This window comes from Aedes albopictus, chromosome 2 (genome assembly GCF_035046485.1).
Source record: "Aedes albopictus strain Foshan chromosome 2, AalbF5, whole genome shotgun sequence".
NCBI classification, from domain to species: Eukaryota; Metazoa; Arthropoda; class Insecta; order Diptera; family Culicidae; genus Aedes; species Aedes albopictus.
In genome coordinates, this window is record NC_085137.1 from 157,747,962 (window position 1) to 157,770,506 (window position 22,545).

The 22,545-nt window shown below is 39.4% G+C and overlaps 1 protein-coding gene across 1 annotated transcript in view; it reads left to right on the plus strand.

The window, feature by feature from the left end:
* LOC115258615 (myotubularin-related protein DDB_G0290005-like) overlaps nt 1–22,545 on the plus strand; it is a 605,847-nt gene that overhangs the window by 457,236 nt on the left and 126,066 nt on the right. The window lies entirely within an intron of this gene.

The window sequence follows — 22,545 nt, forward strand, 5'->3', positions numbered from 1 at the left end:
GGGCTCCTTAAGAAATTCCTCCCGGAGTTTTCTACAGGAATTATTTCAAAAATTCCTCCAGGGGTTCCTGCATGAATTCCTCCTGAGATTCCTCTAGGAATTCTTTCAAGGATTTCTTCAGGAATCCTCCAGGAAATCCTCCAATGATTCCTTCAGAAATTCCCCCAGAAATTTCTCTGGGAATTTATCCAGGAATTATCCCAGGTATTCCTCCAGGATTTCTCCAGGGACCCTTCCAGAAATTCCACCAAGATTTATCCCAGGTATTTCTTCAGAAATTCCTACAGGATTTTTTTCAGAAATTGATCCAGGAATCCCTCCAGGAATTTCTTCGGACATTCCTACAGCATTCCTCCAGGAATTTCTGCAGGAAATCCTTCAGAGATTGCTGCAGACATTCTTTCAGGAGATTCTTCAGGAAATTTTATAGAAATGTTTCCAAGGGATTCCTCCGGAAATTCTTGCAGGTTTCCTCCAAAAATTAATCCATGAATTTGAACTCCAATGATTCCTCCAGAAATTCCACCAGAAATTCCAGAAATATACCAGAATATACCAGAAATTCCTACAGGGATTCCTCTAAGGATTCTTCCGTGAGATTCCTCCAGTAATTCCTCCAGAAATTCCACCAAGAATTCCTCCTGGAATTCCTCCAGATATTCCTCTGGGAATTCTTCTATAAATTTATCTTGGAATTTCATCAGAAATTTCTCTAATGCTACAGGAAATTTCTCAATTAACTTCTCCAGGGATTCCACCAGGAATTTGTCCAGAAAACTCTCCAGGATTTCTTCCAGAAATACATCAAGGAATTCCTCCTGTGGTTTCTCAAAGAATTCCTCCAGGGATTCCTTCAGGAATGCGTCCAGAAATTTCACCAAGGATTCATCTAAAATCTAAAATCTAGTAATTTCTACAGGGATCTGATGCGCATTCTTCAGATTTTTTTCCTGAAATTCCTCGCATAATTGCATTTCGGATTCCTCCAGGTATACTTTCAGAAATTTCTCCAGGGATTCCTGCTGGTATTGCTCCGAGAATTCCTGTAATGATTTCTTCCGAAATTTCTCTCGGGATTTTTTCAAAAAATTAATCAGCGGTTAGTTCAAAAATTTCAGTAATCCGTTCATAACCTTTTTCAGGGATTCACCCCAGGGTTGTTTTTAGGATTACTTGTAGATTTTTTTTAAATAATTTGAAGGATTTCTAGGGAATTCCTCCAGCGATTTGTATTGGAATTCTTTTAGATAATTTTAGAGGGACACAGAAGCCAAGAAATTCTCTAAGAAGTCATCCAGGAATTATTGCACAATTATCTCCGAGAAATCTTTAAAAAGTTCAATCATGAATGTAAACCAGTGTGTATGTCTCTATAAGGCCTGAAGAGACGATGTTTTGTTAGAGGGAATTTTGTGCATCCCTAGATTGGCTAGTCGGGCTCTGTAGTCTGTGTGACAAGTCAACGTACAGACTACTACCGCTCTTGAGATGTGGTATTCATTCGTGTGGAATCTGCCCAGCAATCGAGACGCGGTTGGAAAAGGCCGGAGCTCGGCTAGTTTTTTCAATTAGTTTGGAGTGAACAGTGCGAATACTGTTCACATTTCAGAAGTGGGATATTAGCACGTGAAGAAGGCTACGGTTCGCAATTGGTATAAATTATCGTAAGTTGGGAATATCATCCATTATTGGTGAGTATTATTGAACAGTAATCGCTTCAACTGAACATGAGAAAATTCTTGGTGACGTGTTCGCGACAATCGCGTTGTACCGTATATGTGCGCATGTATGTGTGAGAGGATTACAGGCAACAGCAGCGCCTGTATTGATTTCCGGTGCACATACGAGGAAACAACGCATGAACACAAGTGAAGTTTTTGTACCCATATTCCCAGTTATTTTGATCTTATATTGTTGACGAGTGTGCGTGTGTGAGTGGGCGCCCATGAATGTCAAAGAGTGTACGTATTAGAATGTGATGTCGAGTGTGTGAATGAAGGTTGTGTGCGTGACTGGCGGGGCGAGTTGCTGCAACTGCAGAAAAGGCCGCCATTGCTAAAGTTTTCCTGCCGTCGCACGGACGCCACGATAGACGCTCTGCGATTAAATAGAACATTTTGATCGTAAAAAGAACATTTACAGTGCTAGTGGAGCCAGAAAGAAATCTCCGTGCAAAATTCACTGTAAGTTACAAAAATAAACAACCTAATGTGCACGTCCGAAAGAAATTTGTGTGTTAACTTTTTCAGCATTTTGTTGGTATTCCCAGCTACAGCTTCTTCGTTCAATTGATCCAAAACTCGCTTCTGGTTATTGGTAAGTGCTTTATCCGATCTAGTGGGGCATGAATGTATATTTCGACAACTTTCAACAGCAAACAGTCACTATGAATCGATTGCGTGTTGATTATGATCGTCGTCCGAGACGTGCCGCTAATGGAGACGATAATGATGCAGGTCTCGCGATGCGGTCGAATGAGGTGGAGGCCGTCATATCCGAATTTGATCCTGACACCAATCGCGGTCAGTCTGCCGAAGACTGGCTCAACGAAATTGACTCGATGGCCGAAATTTTCGGCTGGGACCAACGACGAACTCTATTGTACGCCTGCATGCGGCTCAAAGGCCCTGCAAAGTTTTGGTTTGATGGTTGCAAGCAGGAGCTGCGCAACTGGCAGATTTTCCGAGAGAGATTGTTGGAAAATTTCCCGACCGTCGTCGACACCGCTGGAATTCACAAAAGACTTCTCAACCTGAAACGAAAAGCGGACCAATCGGTGGAATCATATTTCCACGAAACAGTGGCTCTGGGTCGAAAGATCAGACTGTCGGATGATTTGATCAAGCATTACCTGATTAAGGGCCTACCATATGCATCGACTCGAGCCGTTATGGCACAGGACCCTGCTGTAACCTTGCCGCAATTCTTGAACGCGCTCATCCGGGTGGAGCGAGCGACGAAGGATATCGAGAAGCGAGATACTGAAGTTGCTGGGCGATATGGATCCAACAAAACTCCAGGAAGGAAATCACTCGATGCCAGGAAGTCGATGGACACCAATCGAGCTGACGCTGCTGTACGCAACGCAACTCCAGCACGAGCGGAACCGCAGCCCGGTCCGTCGAAGACAACCCCATTAAACCAGAAACGCCAATGTTTCATCTGCCGGTCTGAAGAGCATCTAGCACGCAAGTGTCCGCAACGCAAGGATTTTCGTTCCGAGGTGGTATGCAACCGCGCCACCATGTAAATAAAGTGGTTTATTCAAAGATTGCTACTATTAAAGGCGTACAGGTCACTGCTTTCGTGGATTTAGGTAGTGAGAGAACTCTTTTGAAAGAACAAACTGCGAAAATGTTGGCGTTGGATATAGAAAACGAGAAGTCATTGCTGAAGGGATTCGCCGGTGGAGTATGCACAACAATTGGAGCAGTAACAGAAAAAATTGAAATGGACGGATACGTGAATAAGCTCAGGATTTTGGTAGTTCCCGATAGCGCGATGCAGTATGACTTGCTGGTGGGGGACGATTTCTTTGGTAGAGAAGGAGTGAGTGTAGTGAAGACCGCAGACGCACTCGCCATCCAATGTGACAAGCCAGCAGTCCTGAGTGTAGAAGCATCGAGGAACCATATCACTACAGTGCCATTAAAAATCGACGATTTGAATGTTGGACCGTCTTCGGAAAACGCGAAAATGCAACTGGTGACCCTTGTGAATCGATATCGCTCCTGTTTCGCAGTAAACCTGAAGGAGATTGGTTATACGGATATTGAAACAATGCACATTTCGCTTAAAGAGGATAAGGTGGTTAGACATGTCCCTTACAGGGTGGCATACGGACAACGAAAATATTTGCAGGATGAAATAAAAGACCTGCTGGAGAATGACATTATAGAGGTTTCTACATCCGAGTATGCTAGCCCAGTAGTAATCGTACCAAAACGGACTGGTGGCCATCGAATGTGCGTGGATTACCGTATGCTCAACTCTATCATCCAAAAGGAATATTTCCCCACCAACCTCGTTGAGGAAGAGATCAACAACTTGAGTGGTAAGCGTGTGTTCACTTTATTGGATATGATGAACGGCTATTTCCAAATCGGCGTTGCTGAAGATTCACGGAAATACACTGCCTTTGTTACGCCGGACGGACAATACCAATTCAAGCGTGTACCTTTTGGCCTTTCCAACTCTGTCAGCGTATTTTGTCGAACGATGAGCAAAATTATTGAACCGTTGAAAGAAGAGGGCATTTCATTTTACTTCGACGATGTACTGATTGCCACTGAGACGGAGCAGGAAAATTTGGATCTGCTGGAACGATTTCTCATCGAAGTGTCAAAGTCCGGGATGACGCTCAAGGTCGGTAAGTGTGAATTTTTCAAAACATCTTTGGAATACTTGGGCCATGTCGTCACGGAAGGATGCGTGTCACCTGGACAAAGCAAAACTGAGGCTGTAGATAAGTTTCCTGTCCCCGAAGATGCACGAGGTGTTAGGCAGTTTTTAGGCCTTACGGGATATTTCCGCCGTTTTGTACAAAATTACGGTCAAATAGCGGCTCCACTCACGAGGCTTACAGGAAAGGTTCCTTTTGTTTGGGGAAAAGCTGAACAGATTGCATTTGAAAGCCTTAAATTTGCCTTGACTAGACGACCAGTATTAGCTCTTTATGACCCTTCTCTCGAACACGAAGTTCACTGTGACGCAAGCAGTTTCGGGTTGGCAGGGATTCTCATACAAGTCAACGAGAGAAGTGAGGCTCAGCCCGTAATGTATTACAGCAGAGCTACGTCAGACCCAGAATCTCGATACCACAGCTACGAGTTGGAGGTTTTGGCAGTGGTTGAAAGTTTGAAAAAGTTTCGCTACTACTTGCTCAATAAGCACTTCACCGTTTATACCGACTGCCAGTCCTTGGCTTTAACGCGTGCCAAGAAGGAACTTAATCCTCGCATTGCTCGTTGGTGGCTGACTATTCAAGAGTTCTCCTTTGATTTGAAGTTCCGATCTGGTCGGCAAATGAATCATGTCGATAGTCTTAGCCGTAATGTAATACGTCGTGCTGGAGAAGTTGAACGCGTTATGGCAATAGCTGTCGATAGCTTCGATTGGGTAGCAGCACTGCAACTCCAAGATGGTAAAATCTGTAAGGTGAAAAAAATGCTTGAGGGATTATTAACGCCAGAAAAGGATATAATCAAGAGCTACAAAGAAGCTAACGGTCGCATTTTCCGTGTAACACCAAATGGCCTGAAATTCGTTGTTCCAACGAAGGTGCGTTTTCATGTCGTCAAGTCATTGCACGACGATATGGGGCATCCCGGAATAGATAAAACAACTGAGTTAGTGAATCAGGACTTCTGGTTCGAGAATATGAACGCTTTCATCAGGCAGTATGTGAAATGTTGTATTGAGTGCGCAGCAAACAAGCGAGGACTCGACGAAACTCGGATTACAATACACACTCACCTAAAGCAGCCTATTCCTTTCTGGGTAATCCATGCTGACTACTGTGGTCCTTTTCCGAAAAGTAAGAGGCAGAACACGCAGGTTCTCGGTATCATCGATGCTTTCACAAGATTCATTATTTTGCGCCCTACGAAGACTTGCAGTACGTCTGGAGTAATTTCGGTTCTGAAGGAAATTTCACAGTACTTCCACAGACAAACAGACGTAACACCTTGAACGATTTTCATGGAAATCCATCGCCCAGTTCACACTACCATCACCTGGTGGAAAAGTTGCACGATTCACTGTGTTGTGCAATATCGTCAACAGAAGGCGCTAATGTGAAACGTCAAACGCATAGAAAAACGATGCGCGCGCCTCTGGTTGTGAAAGCCACAACTATGAAAATTTAAAATGATCGTGAAAAGCGTGGTCGATGGAAATTTCGCAAGTGTTACGTCTGTTTGTCTGTGGTACTTCGGAACCCCGAAGGTACTTGTGACCGACAGAGGAGCTGCTTTCATGGCGAAAACGTTTGCTGAATTTTGTGAGGAAAGGGATATTAAGCACTCACCAGTAGCAGCCAAAACACCAAGAGGAAACGGACAGATAGAAAGGTGCTTTCAGTACGTCACCAACGGGTTGAAATGTTTTTCCATGGATACGGACGAGCGTGATTGGGATTTGAATCTACCAGCTATTCAGTGGGCCATGAACACAATGAAAAACCGAACTACTGGGGAGAGTCCGCAAGTTCTACTGTTCGGATACCGCCCGAGAAATGTATTGAGCAACAAACTCCTCAATGCATTACATGATGAAGCAGATCTTGTTGAAGAAAAGGAGCTTCTTCCGGAATTAAGACAAAAGGCTCTTGAGAGAATGACCCGCAACTCTGAACAACAAGCTGAACGTTATAACGCTACTCACAAGGCCCCCCAATGCTACAACGTAGGCGACTTGGTACTTTTGCGATACGAACCTCCAGCAGATGGTGGTTCTAGGAAGCTGATGCCACGATATCGTGGACCATACGTGATTGATAAGGTTCTAGATGCCGACCGGTACGTGGTCAAGGATACGCCAGCTACTCAAGTAACGCAAAAACCGTTCGAATCCGTATATGCAGCCGACAAGATTAAGTTGTGGGGCCAGCCCCCGGAAGACAATTTCCCTGATGTCGAGGAAGACGATGACGAAATCAACGAACATTGAATCAGGTATGTTCCGGCTAAAAAAAAAACGAATAATAAGATTGAAATGTAATCGTTTATTTTTTTTAGTTTACAGATTTGAAACAATTCTTGAGAACCTCCCGAACAATTGAATTGAACTAGACGTTTTGGAAGGATGTCAATAAATAAAATCGTTTCTGTGAAAGTAAATGTAATGTGTCTTTAATAATTCCATGCCTGCATTGACTAGAAATTGATCGTGCCGTGTGAGAAATGTGGTACTCGAGATTAAAAAGGTTTAATAATGATTATGGAACAGATTTCTTAGTAAATGTCATGCGTGGAAGAAAGTGGTTTCCAATGTTATCATTAAGTGGTTCAAACATTCTGCATACAACGACTCTTTAGTATCGGTTCTTTGAGAGTTATTAAAAAGTTGTTGACAAAAACTACTTAAGTAAACAGTAACGGTTCTTTGAGAGTTACTTATAAACGTTGCTTATAATGGTCATGCTATTTATGACCCAAAAAAGTCAATTAGTAACGGTGCTTTGAGAGTTACTAAGTTTACAGATAACGGAGCATGATGAGTTGTCTGTTAGATATAAAATCCTTTAAGCTGATTAAGGCTTTAGTAGGGCCTATCTCCGGGGCGGAGATAAGCAGGATGGCCGAATGTAAACCAGTGTGTATGTCTCTATAAGGCCTGAAGAGACGATGTTTTGTTAGAGGGAATTTTGTGCATCCCTAGATTGGCTAGTCGGGCTCTGTAGTCTGTGTGACAAGTCAACGTACAGACTACTACCGCTCTTGAGATGTGGTATTCATTCGTGTGGAATCTGCCCAGCAATCGAGACGCGGTTGGAAAAGGCCGGAGCTCGGCTAGTTTTTTCAATTAGTTTGGAGTGAACAGTGCGAATACTGTTCACATGAATACCTTCAAAATTACCCATTGCAGTACCAGCTTTAAAATGAATTAAAACTTCCTCAATGACCATTTTAATTTGTGTATTGTTTGCTAGACGCACAAATACCCCTGGCCCAAGAAATAAAAGAAATTAATAGTGACCGGCTAGCAATCACCTCCAGCATGGTTTTAATGAATACACTCGCGTTTACGCTTCAGCTACATGGATCATTTCTTCTTATGTAACATCTATTCTCACTAGGAGTTCAAAAATTTTTTTCCGGAATTCCATTGCAAATTCAACCAGTATTTTTTTTTTCTGCATGATACTTGAATTCCACGAAGAAGCACTTAACCATATTTTGCAGTAATGCTGCTAGAAAATTGAAAGATTCTTAAAGATACTCATCAAAGAATTCCTGAAAATTATCATTTAGATTTAATTTCTCAGCGATTTAAAAAAGAAAATGTACAAAGCATTGCTTTTTATATAATTCTGGTGATATAATATTTCCAAACAAAACTAACTAATTACATAGACCATTTTGAACAATGATCTTGTAAAGAGTGACAAGTTGGGAATAGTCTCCAATAACTGTCACTTTAAACACATATTATGCCAAATAAATGTCTCTTATAGATCTAATTATGTTTGTCACCACGACAGTGGTTTTCAGATTTTTTTTTCTAATTTCCATATATAAAGTCATGAACAATTTCGGGGGGGAGGGGTCTGGCGGATTCTGGTCACTGGCGGATTGTGACCACTCAACAACATATTTTTGATGATATTATTCTAAATACCTGTACCACTCATATTAGTGAAACCAATATCACGTTTTGATTGTCAGAATTTGACCTTTACACAAAATAGCTTCAAAATAAGTATTGTAAGTTCACCACCGAGCTTGAGCTTGAGCTTGAGCTTGATTGACCGCCCGCAGTTGCAACTCCAGTATCGCCAGATCAGCTACACTCACACAAGGAACCAATGAGATAGCTGTTTGGGACTAACAGGCATCTTCAGTGTGTGAGCATTGGTGGTCTTGTATTTTTAGGCGACAATGGCGCCTGCTGCGTCAGGTTGCAGGTCAATGGGGAAGGGGAGGGAAGTGATGATTGCATTCGCTTGCCCACATCAGGCCGTTGAGTCCTCTGCGCCTGCACAAGGTCATGCGGATGTTGGTGTGTTGGTGGGAAATGTTTATTTTTGGCACATGGATCATGCATTGGTGCAAGGGTGCCAGGCGTAAAGCGATAGAATGTGTGAAGATTACTATGAAGCGGTACAGTCCGCTTGGCTGCATAACTTGTAGGCGTTATATGATAGATTGACACTGTGCTGTAATGAAAGTTGGAAGGAAGGGAAACGGCTTTATTTCAATCCGTTTCTGGTTCTAGCGATCGCTACGAACGAATATACATGAGATGTATATGTAGGAGAGAGAGAGAGTGAGAGAGAAAGTAGATAGAAAGATTCAAAGTAGGAGGAAAGGGACGAGCCAGGGATTGAACCCAGGACCTTCTGCATATGAATCAGAAGCGGTAGCCACTAGACCACCAAGCTCGTCTTATTGTAAGTTCACCACCGAAATGTTAAAAAAGTACATTTGAACAGGTAAGACAGTTTTACTAAGACTGACACGGCATTGAAATCATGATTAGGATGCACTAGGATGGATTAGGACTACATAATGACGGACCACCCCAAGCACTTTTATATGTAGGCTAGAGGGAAAGAGAAAGTTCTCAGTTAACATCAGCGAAAGTGCTTAAAGAACAATCAGTACGTAAGTCCCAGTTGGGACGTTATGACAAGAAGAAAAAGAAACGACAAAAATTTCAACGATTTCATATTTGCAATTCGAAGCCAATTCATTTTTGGCAGATTTTGTTCACCTTGTATTTACCCGATTGAAATTTTCATGAGCTGCAAATCCGCGCTCCATTCATAGGTTAAACAAACATTGCATACAAAGTATGCGCAATCGTCCCTCTTGTTCCTATTCATGACCACATGAACGTTTTATTTTCCTATGCTGCATGACGATGATAGTGATGGCGCTGTTGGTGGTGGTGGTGGTCAAGGTTGGTAAAAGGTTAGAGGGTTGGATCACAAAAAAAGGAAAGGACATTCGCGTGCATCGTCCATCAAAAATGCTATCCACGCTCTGACCGTGATGGTGGCGGCGGCGATGGCGGGATCAGTGCTTGATGATGGGCTTCTAATAATTTTCCCATCCCATCACTCACTGGAAAGTCGCAAAACTAACACAAAGTTGGAGGGGGATGTAGTATGAGATGCACTAATGAGAAGAACTTAAGTGTATTGTATTGTATAGGGTATGTCTCCAATTGTTGCACACTTCATGCTTTTCTTATGAGATGCGCAACAATTGCTGAGTTTCGTGCAATAATAGGCGATTTACCCTACATTAAAAGACATATGTTTGAGCTTAAACATCTCAGTGTTCTTCCAAAAGATCATGGGAAACCCTCAAAAATGTATCGTGGGATCTAATTTTTATTACAGCATCTTGGTAGAAATGCTGAGAGAATATTATGACACTTCAATTTAATGAAGTTTGTGCAAAAATACGAACCTCGACAATATACACAGAGCGCGACTCAAGACAGGACACAACACTTATAGTTCTTGCAACAAAATAGAAGGATTAAAATTTACCTTTTAAGTGGACCGTCTTCTAGCTCGACGTTGCCCATCGATAGGATGATGTCCGAGGTCACGAGGATCACGCGTTCGCTTTGTATGCAGATTCCCAGCCGCGCATCTAAAAACTTTTCGTCAAGTTGACAGTAACCGCAGATTACCATGGACCCTCCTCTGAGCACATGCTTTTGAGTCGAGTCAATTACGAGACGTTACAGACCATCTTACAGTTGAGGTCGAAATACGTATCTGTAACGAGATTCAAACCAATGCCATAGTGGGAAAAATCGACCCAAAAAAACGGATCTTTTAACGCCGCTGGCAGAGTGTCTGAATGCTCATGTATACATGGATGAGACAGTGTGCCATGCGCTGGATTGAAATACGTTGCTCATGAAAAATGAAGTGTACGTGCCTCAATGAGACGTCTCGTGAGACTCGTCTCATTGAGATGTCTGTCAGTTAAAAACGAATTGGATCGAAGTTGTTTTGGAGGCCTAGATTAGTTCATGTGAACCTGGTCCCACATCAGAATCAAGGCAAGAATACTGAGATCGATGATTATCAGGGGATTCATCCCACTTATCTACGAGCGGTATTAGCGATGGTTCGGATATTGACGTTTCTTGGAGGAAAATCAAAGCGATTCGGTTAACCTTCCTTTCGCTGTCCATTCGGTGGCGCCTACCGTTGCATCCCACATCAAAATCGCAACCGCTAGCTTGTGGCCACCACCGCCATTACCGGTCGCGGATTAGCGGGAAAACTGGACGCTAACTGGGGATGAAATCAATATTGGTAATGGTTGTATCGATGAAGATGGCAATATTTCTGACACATTCCAAGCTATGAAGGTCACGTCAACGAGCCTGTGTGGGCCATATTCACCTCAACAATTTACAACTGCTTACCAAAATAAATCTTATTTTTCAACATCGCGGTATGTAGTGACTACTGAGTGAGTTTTTGGAGGCAAAGTGTACAGGCCGCGTTTTCATTCGGTCGTCGTCGTCGTCTATTTGACTGCTCATCTTCGTACGGGGCGATTTATGATACGATAAATGCAACAAACAACATTTTTTGCGATTTAAGTCAACAGACATTGAAATGTTCGTCACGTCAAGTGTCGGCCCAAGTTCCAAAGCCACGTTGGTTCAAATCACTTTATTTTCTCTTTCGTTAATTTTCGCACTTCGAAAACTATCTGAATGGTTCGTCATCTTCGATGTCGGCATGTGTTTTGTTTTAGTCCAAATGAAAATAAGTGGTTTGATATTAATAGGGTTGCATGAATCACTCCACTTACCAAAGTGAACTCATATCATGCGCCCTTTCCCCTCCTCACTAACAAAAAGTCCTTCCCATGACAGACGTGGAGACGCAGAGGTGATCTCGGTCTTTAGTAAGCAACGCACGTCATAATAACATTCCTTTCCTTCCTCGATGACCGTAAGGACGTGGCCGGCGCCGTTATTGACCTAATAAAGTTTGGAATTCTCGAAGATGCACATTGAGGACGGTAAGCTACTCCCAAGCTCCGTCTGTTGGTTCCTTGTGCAACTTCGATTGTTCTGGTCAATCACGGAGTAGCAACTACGAATAGTACGGTCATCTATGCTCATGCTCATGCTCATGCTCATCGTGGTATGTAGTGACTACTGTACTGCCGTTCTACGCATAGTTGTCCCATGTTATATGGGATTCCCATATAACATGGGGCAATAGGGCGTACAACGGCAGTGTATTAGTCACAGAAGACACCTAAAAACTATGCTCGTTTCTAGTCGCTCCTCTTTCCAAATCGATGATGGTATTTGTAGGTTAAAAAAAGAATAATTGTTGAAACTTTTATTATCACCAAATATAATCGATTCAAAGATTAACTTTGGCACCATTTCCCTTCAACTCAAGCGACCCTTCATCCTTGTCCGTTAGTCAGAGCATGCTCAGAAAATCACACACGAGATGACCGAACGAGTACCACCAGCACTCTTACGCAGTCTCCCAGAACAATATGGACATACACTACCCGTCATAAGTACGGCCTCACAAAAAGTATTGCAACAATATTGCATCACCCTGACTCACCTCGATATCTCCAAAACCTGAGGACTTACAAAGATGCTGTCTTCAGGTTAAATATTCAGAAGACCAAAAGCAACAACTTTTCTGAAGGCGGCATTTTTGTAGGTGTTCTGGTTTTAAAGATATCGAGGTGAGTCAGGGTAATGCAATATTGTTGCAATACTTTTTGTGAGGCCATACTTAAGACGGGTAGTGTACGTCAGTTGGGAAGAAGCTTCTGCCAGGATAATTCCCCTTACCAGCTTCCCCGTCGTAAAACAACCTCCAACTGTATCATATATGCCTCAGCATACTTATGATCCAAGGCTTCTCCACTCCCGGATAAAGTCAATCCAGTCCCAGCTGATCATCATCTGAAAATTGTAATTTTAGTGAAGGATTCGAGAGTAAGTTAAAATGGTATTCAAGGTGTCGGGTAATAACAAGCTGTTCGTGGAGCTTGTCTTATTCTGTCTCATTGAGATGTCTCATTGAGACTCGCAATGCCAATGTGATGCGCAGTAACATCGCGAGTCTCAAGCTCACAGAAATTTCATGTGCTCACAGCCAACTTTTCTCAATCTCGTATTGAGATTTGTGCATACAGATACTCTGGCCGCTGGTTTCGGTACGAGACGTAAAATCCAATCATATAATCATGTAAAATTCAAAATTTTCAGCAGTTGTTGGGGCATATGGGGCAATATAAGCATTTAAAAGGATCTTTCATATATGTTTAGGATTTCTATTAACCCCTAATTACACCTGCAGCTATTTTCAATGATCTACAGCCGTGTTAGTTGTTTGAAAGTACAATTTAATTCTCTTTTTGTATGAAAAAAGGGCAAAATAGGGCAAAATGGACCACTTCCCGTGCCGTGCGGTGAATGAATTTAGCATCAATCGATTTCTCGTAATTTTTTACGTCAGAAATGGTCAACTTCACGTACCGAAACCAGCGGCGTTCAAAGATCCGTTTTTTGGGTAGATTTTTCCCACTGTGCAATGTTGCTACACTGAAATAAATCTTGTTGTAGAAACTACCGATTCCATAGTTAAATTAATAACCGTACCTATGATTCTCAACCGACAACACTTTCTAGTTAATTCCACTAAAACACTGTCAGTTTGACTAATAGTGCAGTTAACATTACCAAAAATAATTTTAATTCAACAGCTGGACATTGTTGTTAGATGCGTGTCCAGGTAAAATTCACAATGTTTTGTTGTTGAAGGGACTACGCTTTAAGTCAAATTTACTGCAATGCATTGTTACTTCAATCATATTTCAGTTAACTTCACAGATTTTGTTGTCGGTTGAGAATCATAGGTACGGTTAGTAATTTTACTATGGAATCGGTAATTTCCACAACAAAATTTATTTCAGTGTATGTTTCACCAATTACTTGCTCATCGAAGCTCGTCATTTGTATTTTAATCACGTGCGATTATGCCGTGCTCTGATCAACGATGAGCAGGAGCAAAGATATGGAAAGATAAGCATAATGAAAAGCGCAAACTACTGTGTGGCCATACCGAATGGATTGGATAGACACGGTTCGGCCCGAACGCTTGCGATGCACACAGATAAAGCATTCGAATATACCGACAAACGTGCACGTATACCAAGCCAACTATGCCTCGTGATGAGCGTATTTTGCGATGAAAAGCACGACTTGACTGCAAGGCGTCCGCTCAGCGGCGAAAGATAATTACCAACATCACTGATCGATGTCGAACCCAATCGTGTGCTATTCGTATGGGCGGTTGCACAGATGCTGCGGTGGAAAGAGACTCAAGGCTACTCACTAGAGTGGGTCAACGTTGTATGGAGAAACTTTAAATTTGATCGTATCAACCCGGAACAAAGCTTCTTCAATCTATATTAGTGTCCAAAACAACTGTGCAAAATTCGGGAGCGATTGGTTGCGTTCCCGTATTCCGCATTGCGATTGAAATTTGTGTGGAAGTTAGTATGGGAAAACGTCCTTTTTTGCATTTTACTCATAAGTTGAATTCTTTTGTCAAATACCATGTAACTAATGACGTTAAACTATAGCCTAGGATATGCCGAAAAACTTTGCCGAAGACCGCAAAGTGATCCGACGCTTGTGAAAAAAAGTTATTCGCTTGGAAACTTAGGCCAAAAATTGAGATTTTATTATTGATGTTATTCCTTTACATGTTAAATGTTAAGCACCACCGAGTAATCTGTACGTTACAACTTTTTTCACAAGTGTCGGATCACTTTGCGGTCTTTGGCAAAGTTTTTGGGCATATCCTAGGCTGTACTTTAACGTCATTAGTTAGATCATTTCAGACGAAAAACTTCAATTTATGAGAAAAATGCGAAAAAGTACGTATCACCCCGCTTATAATTTAACCGGACCGAAAAGTCAACCATAGAGGGATAACTCCAAATTCCATACAAAATTTCAATCGCATAGCGGAATACGGGGAAGCAACCAATCGCTCCCAAATTTTGCACAGTTGCTTTGGACGCTAAAACGAATCGAAAAAGCCTTGTTCCAAAAAATCGACTTTGTTGACCCAGTCTACTACTCACCTATGCTTTCACAAAATAGCAAGGTTGATGCAAACACAGAGTTGAAATTGAACGAAACTATATTTTACTCGAGTTTCTTTTACTAATAGATATTCCACTAACACGCCCAGGTTTATCATCACTTCTTCCTTCATTATTCTAGGAACTCGTTCCGGGATTCCTTTGGGAACTCCTGTCGGAAATCCTCCACAAACTTCTTCGGGTTTTTGTTTCCCAAGAATTTATTCCGGGATTCAGCCAAGAACTCTTCTCGGTAATCTTTCAAAAACTGTTCCCGGATATTTTTCAGGGACTCCATCCAGTTTTGTCTGCAACAAAAAAATCCGAGATCATGTCATTATCTGTTACCAGTAGGGATAAAGAGTAATCGTCGCACCTTCTTTGTTGCTTGTTTTGTGCCTCTTTTGTCTGACAATTCTCTTCACTGGTCTGGAATTCTCCGTTTCCTTTCTGCTTGTTCCTTATGTTCCGGAAATGATAATCCATCATCAGTTTATTGCGGATTTCCACCAGTTTTGGTGGTATTCGTCATGGAGATATTCAATGCGCTCTTTATGAAGTTCCAACAGGAGTTGAGGAATACTTCAAAAATTTTCTTAATGATTTTCTCCAAAATCTATGTAAGGGACTCCTTCTGAAGTTTCTTTGGCGTTTCATGTAAAATTTCCTTCCGAGATTTCATTGAAGACATTCCAAATGTAACAATTAGCAGAATCTCGAAAGGAATTCCCTAAAGGCCTGGTGAATTCCCGGAATGAGTCTCTTGAAGACCCAGAAGATATTTCAGAATAAATACTTTAAGTAGCCCAGAGGAAACTCCTGAAGGAACCACAAGAAAGTTTAAGATGGAGTACCCTGAGGAATCACAGAAGGAACTCCTACATAAATACTGGAATCAATTTCTGTAGACACCATGGGATACGTGCCTGAAGAAATCTTAGGAAAAACTAGCTCGGAATGAATTGCCAGAAAAATTTCGCAGATAATTTCTGAGGGCATCTAAACACTTGGAGAAATCCCAGAAATTCCTGAGGAAATCCCTAAAGAAGTTCTTGGAGGAATGTCAACAATAAGTCATAAATCAGCAAACTCACGCGAATTCCACATTTTTAAGTCATGGGTAGTTGGTGAAATTTCTTTCTCTAAGTCCAAATCGTTAATAACACTAGTTTACAGCATTTTTTGAACTCGATAAGCTGATGATCGTTTTTGGTGTAGAATCATGTCTTGAGTTCGAAAACGCGAAGGAAAAAAAATACAGTAGAGCGGAATTTTTTTCGACTTTCCATACAAGGTGGATGATATGAAATCGATTTTTGTTCTATTTTTAAGCTAAGTCGCTCACTTCACACATCTCATTCTCCGCAATCAATGCTCCGATTGAGCTGAATTTTTTACTGTAACTCGCCTACATATGATATGTCAATTAAACGTTGAGAAAGAATTTTTAAATTGTTTTTTTTTTCTTATTTCTACAAATATTTTTGAAAAATTTGCTAAAATTTAAGGAGATTGTCCCCAAAACTCGCCAATGTCATGAATTTCATCAATCTGACGAAAAACCTGCATTCAGATGATCGAATGGTATTATATTCAGCTTTTAATTTATGGAAAAAATTTAAAATTGGTTGAACAAAACGCAAGATATTTGAATTTTATTAAATTACATATTTTAAAAAGTTGTAAAACTCGATATTGAGCTAAAACTCAAAAACTGTTCTACTTTAAATTTTTTGAAGCACGGTTTGGAAATCAGCGCTAATTTATGCTTCAAAAATTTTGATCGTTGACAGAAGTTCACGACTTTCGTTTTATTTAGTAAACTAGTGTAATAAGGCCTTGTAACGTGGAAGCATAACAGGCTGGCAGGTAACAAACAACGGTAAATTTGTTTGATTAGATTCGCATTTTGAATGATCACATTAGGAATTCTTTCGGTAATTTCTTCGAAAATTACTTCGCCAACTCCTTCGGACATTTCTTTGGAATTCCCTTCAACATTTTCTTCGGCAATGCAATGGAATTCTGAGGCTCCAAGAGTTTTTTTTTAATGGAAATTCTTTGGCAATTCCTATGCTGCCCATAACTGCATATTTGTAACATTCGCAGTTTTTGTCAATATTGAGCTAATATCGGGAATCACTCCCGAACAATCAGTACTTTCATCCACTTAAATGTACTCAACAAGTTTGTTCTATAAAATATGAGATAAATACTAAGTCATTTTGCCTCATTGTCAAATATTAACGAATGTAATCGCATAACAGCCACACTGGGAATACACACTGGCTTGATAGCGTATCATTAATCATATTTTAGTCTAATATATTTTTTTACCTTTCGCCTAGCATACAAGAAGAGCTGCAGAAGATTTCATTGCAAAAGGATTAATTTTGATTTTTTGACATTTTTTTTGAAATTTTGATCTTTTCCCATATAGCACAAGTTGCAAACCTCGAGCTCCATTTTCTGCAATGCCTACTTTTGTCGAATGTGACTGTTATGCAGTATGGCCTCCTTAAGAAATTTCTTTGCAAACTTGTTCAGTCAGAACTTTTAAATTTCATACATTAATTTTTCGAATTTTTTTTCGAAAATTCTTTTGGTAATTCTTTTATTTATTTTTTCTGTAATTTATACATAAAAAAAACACATTTTTTGTGATTTTCCGAAGCTTTGGCATTTTTTTTTTTTTGCACTTTTTAAATATTATCAGCAATTTTTTAGAAACTTCTTCGTTTATTTCACCTGATTCTTACTTTGCACGTGTCGGTTTTTTGCTGTAACTCGGTCAATTTTGAACCTATTGACTTGATATTTTTAATACACGAATAGTACTAAACGTGTCTATTTGTGTACAGTTTTCATGTGAATTGGTTGACTTTAAAAACATGTGAATTGGTTTAACTTTAAAAACTTTGCAAATTCTCTTATTTGTTCCTTTGCCAATTTATTAAATTTCTAAAAAAAATCTCAGAGATTTCCAAAGGATTCAAGGTAAAAGCACTAGATTTCGTCACTGCTCTAGTCTTCGCCCCCTCCAGACAAATTCCATTTTTATATATGAAGTGGTGAAGATAAGAGCAGAATGTGGTGAGGGGGTGTTGGCGGGTCGAAGGCTAGAGTCTACAAAAACAATTTTCAGAGATTTTTTTAAAGAAAGTACATTGCCGCAGAAACATCCAAAGAAATTGCAGTAGTAATTGCCGGGAGAATATGCTATGAAACTTCAAAAAAACAATCCCGAAAAGACTGACGAAATAAATTCTGAATTATTTCCCGAAGAAAAATGATTATAAAATTGTAGAGAAATTGCCGTAGAAACTTTCACAAATGAATCCAATACGAATGCAGAACTAATCTCGAGGCACCAACCAAAGATACTCACAATGCCAATAGTAATCCCAGGAACAAAAATATGCCAAAAAATTTCCGCAGAAACTACAAAAGAAGTTTCCGAAGACATTGCCGAATAAAGTATTAGAATAAATTTCCGAAAGGATTTCTAAACAAACTTCAAAGGAATTACGGAAGAAATATGCAAAGCAATAACTAAGATCATTTTCAAAGAAATTTTCGAAATATTATCTAAAAGAATGTTTAAACGAAATAAATGAATAAAAAAAAATTCCCAATTTATATTGCTGGAAATAATTGCATTAATAGTGCACTACCGAATGAATTTCTGAATTAATTCGAGAGGGAATGGTCAGCATAAATAACGAACCTTTTTTCAAAAAAAAAAAAAACCGAAGGGATTCTCAATGCGTTTTTAGAAATGTCCAATGAGATTTCCATTAGCATTTCCAAAGTACCGTGACCGGCCCTAATTCTGCGCAGTCCCTAATTCTGCGCACTTTCTCGAATATACTACAAAATCACGGACGCTAGTTCAATATCAGCTTCAAATATATTTTTAGAATATTGTTTCAATAGTAATGAAAAAGTTTGTGAAGAAAAATTTTTCAAATCAACGCCCATTATTTAACGAAAAAATAAAATGATGTTGCAAGTACTGGAAATTGCCTAAAATCTTTGTCCGTTAGCGAAGCTGCTTAAAAGTTGCCTCATGAGCTGAAGTATTTTGCGACATAAATAATGAAGAGAATGTCTGCTTTTCCATGCGCATCCTGTACTGCTGTCTTCGAGGAATCTAAATCGACAAAAAACAATTTAGTTTTCTTCTTCTTTTCTTAATCTTCTTGTTCTTCTTAGGTGCGCAGAATTAGGAACCGATATTAAATAGTGGTCCTAATTCTGCGCAGACATTTCAACACTAAGTTTTTAACATATAATCAATAAACGAACATCATATAAATGCCACCATAGTTATAACTAGGATATTCTATGTTTCTAGCAATTCGGTGAATGTAATTACGTCTCAACAAGTTAGTTTATAAACTTTGCATGTTAATTTAGGATTCTTGCATTTCTGATCTGATAATTTGACCGGACTTGATGTGAGTTTACATGGAATTTTCTTTAACAGTGGAAACCCTGGAGTTAGACAAGAAAGAAGTCTCAGTTTGCAAACAAAGATTGTGCCACCTTGTCATGGCGAAAAAGTTTATATTGCCTTTAGAAATGAAAGTAAATTTTACTAACATGTGCGTATGCGAATAACTAAAAAGCTTTACGTAGTAATATTCGATAATGCTACAAAATCCTTTTGTGTATTATGATTAAAATTCCCTTTGCATAGTAATCAAAGTAGGTAGTATCAATGTTGAGGACATGCAAAGTTCCAATATGGTCGTAATTTCGTATAAAAGTTGAAAATGAAGAATTCAATTGAATTTCATCTATGAATCATGTTCTCATTACAATATGTTATCTTTCTAGAGTTTTTCCCATGTGCGCAGAATTAGGAACATTAGTGCGCAGAATAAGAAACATTCCAAAAAAGGGTGCGCAGAATTAGGAACAAAGACACACTTTAGAATTTTCATGATTTTACATATAAATTGAGTGTTTTGTATAAGAATGATATTTTTCCCTTATTAACGAAGCTAAAAAATATGTGCGATCAAAAATTCAGCCAAATCGGTTCGATTTGGAATTTGTTACAGCTGATTGAAATTGAAAAAGTCTTAGGTGCGCAGAATATGGGCCCTCCACGGTAATCGTTGAAGATGTCTCTAAAATTGTGGAGCGAACTCTCACAGGAACTTTCAAACAATATAATCTATTCAATGTTTTCTGTATTACACGAAATTTTGCAAATATTTTCTTGTTCTTCGAATAAGCGATTTGGCATGTAATACATTATCTTCGATCACTAGCAGTTTTCAGTTCCCAAACTTCTAGGGCAATGGCTATCATTGCCAATAGATCGTCGGGAAAGAACTATATGTTTCAAGCCTAAGTTTACGAAACTCCGCATGTAATAGGGTAATTTTCCAATTGTTGCACGGCTAAAAACTCGCTTATTGCTGCACACTCTTTATGAGGTGTGTAACAATTGGCGAATTTTTAGCCGTGCAACAACTGGAAAATTACCCTAAATGTAAGCAAAACCAAAGTTTCCATAAAAGGTGCTAGACTTCGTCAAGGATTTCTGGCAGCAATCGCCATTGGGTTATATTTGCGAACAAAAACCTTTAATTTTAGGTCTTCTTAAATGCTCTATGTATAGCTTGCTATGGGAACAGTGAATTTGATCATCGATTTTCTCCATTCTTGGATTTTGTTATACAGGGGATAGACAAAATGATCGGGACAGGCAAAATTTTCACTTTTCAAAAAATGTTCAATTAGCTGTAACTTTTCGAAAAGTGCACCAAATATTTTCAAATTTTTACTGTAAGTTCCTCAACTAGTTGTGTATCTGTAGACAAAATTTGGAAAAGATCGGACAATTTTTCACGAAGTTAAAAAAATTTTTGAAAAAGGTCAAATTATCCGATAGCCAACTTTGAGCTGTTATATCTCCGGATTCAATGAACAGAATGCAATGAAATTTTGACCATTTATGACTTCTATAATGAGCTATGAAAAACAATTGACTTAACTTAATATTCTTAACACGGAAGAAAATTATAACGATTAGATTATTTTTCTAATAAAACACCAAATTATCCAAAACATCAACATCGTTTCAAAATTCAACATGCAAATTATAGTTCATTTAGTTTCCCTCTAATTGACTTATATATAAATACGTTTTGAAGGAAAGTAACAACATAACCGCCAATAAATTGAAAAAGTAATGGGATGCATTTTAAAAATAGACCAATTTACTAAAAAATCGTGAAAAAAATAAAATCGCTATAACTTTTTCGCTTGTTAAAAATTTCAAGTTAAGTCAAATGTTTTCCAAAGTTCATTATATAAGTCATGAATGGTCAAAATTTCATTGCAATCGGTTCATTGAATCCGGAGATATATCAGCTCAAAGTTGGCCATCGGATAATTTTATCTTTTTCAAAAATCTTTATAACTTCGTGAAGAATTGTCCGATTTTTTCCAAATTTTGTTCACTGATACACAACTAGTAGAAGAACTTACAGTAAAAATTTGAGAATATTTGATGCACTTTTCTAAAAGTTACAGCTAGTTGAACATTTTTTGGAAAGTGAAAATTTTGCCTGTCCCGATCATTTTGTCTATCCCCTGTATACGGTGTTCAGTAAGGAAATGTCCTAACGTTACGCAAAAATTGGTTATGTTTATATCCAAGAATTTATGAACGAAATTACTTCCTGCAGTGATTTGAAGCAGATTACTGATATGTCTGATTGCTTGAGTAACAATAACGTTTCCTTCTAAGGAAAAATTCTGGAAGATCTTGTTAAAGATGAATAAAATAAAACATCTTTTGAAATTTTCTTTAAACCTCAACCTATTATAGCCAAAAGAGACTATATTTATCATAAGAATAAAATACTATTCAAAGTAGTTTTCCATTAGTAGCGCATTTTATGTCGATCTTCTCTACCGCCAGCCAGACGAAAAGGGCACGACAACATGAAAAACATTTCTATTTCGATGACAGCTTTTATCACGCCTCTGACACCAGTTAGTCAATGTGTCTGGGACCCTGGATATGTGTGCAACGGTCGATTATGTGATTGTAAACTTAAAAAGAGCACAACACTGGCAATGTACAAATGTTTCCTATCCCAAATGAATTGAGAATCGCAAAAAAAAAAGTGTACAGTAGCTATATTCAATACTCATCAATCTCAATCAATCAACCGTCGTCGTCGTCGTCGTGCGCCCATAACCGGCGGAGTGGCACTGACTGGTGGCGAAGCGAATTGCCATTTCGAACCGATTTCGATATTATTGCTAATTTGTTGCGATGATGATAAATCAATTATACGTGGACGACAATCAAACTGTTGTAGCTGTAGCAACAATCGGATCAGTTCGAAGCAATTAATCACAACCCAGCCCAGCACCACGCCACACAGCATCCTCTTTGCGCTGCTAGATTGATAAGGGACCAGAACTGATGCGGGGTGGATTCGGAGTTTTGACTGCACAGTTATGCTTACATGGCATGGCGACCCACACGGGAAATGGAGCGTCAAATTGGAATGATTTGTAATGATTGTTGGTGGAGTGTGACTATTGTATGGATGCTCTAGGAATTGAGCATTGAGATTTTGCTTTTTTAAACTTTGTTTCTGTTTTTCATGCTCTTCGAATGACTTATAGGAGGGAAGAGACTTGCTAATGGCTGTCTATTCTCAACGCCATGTAA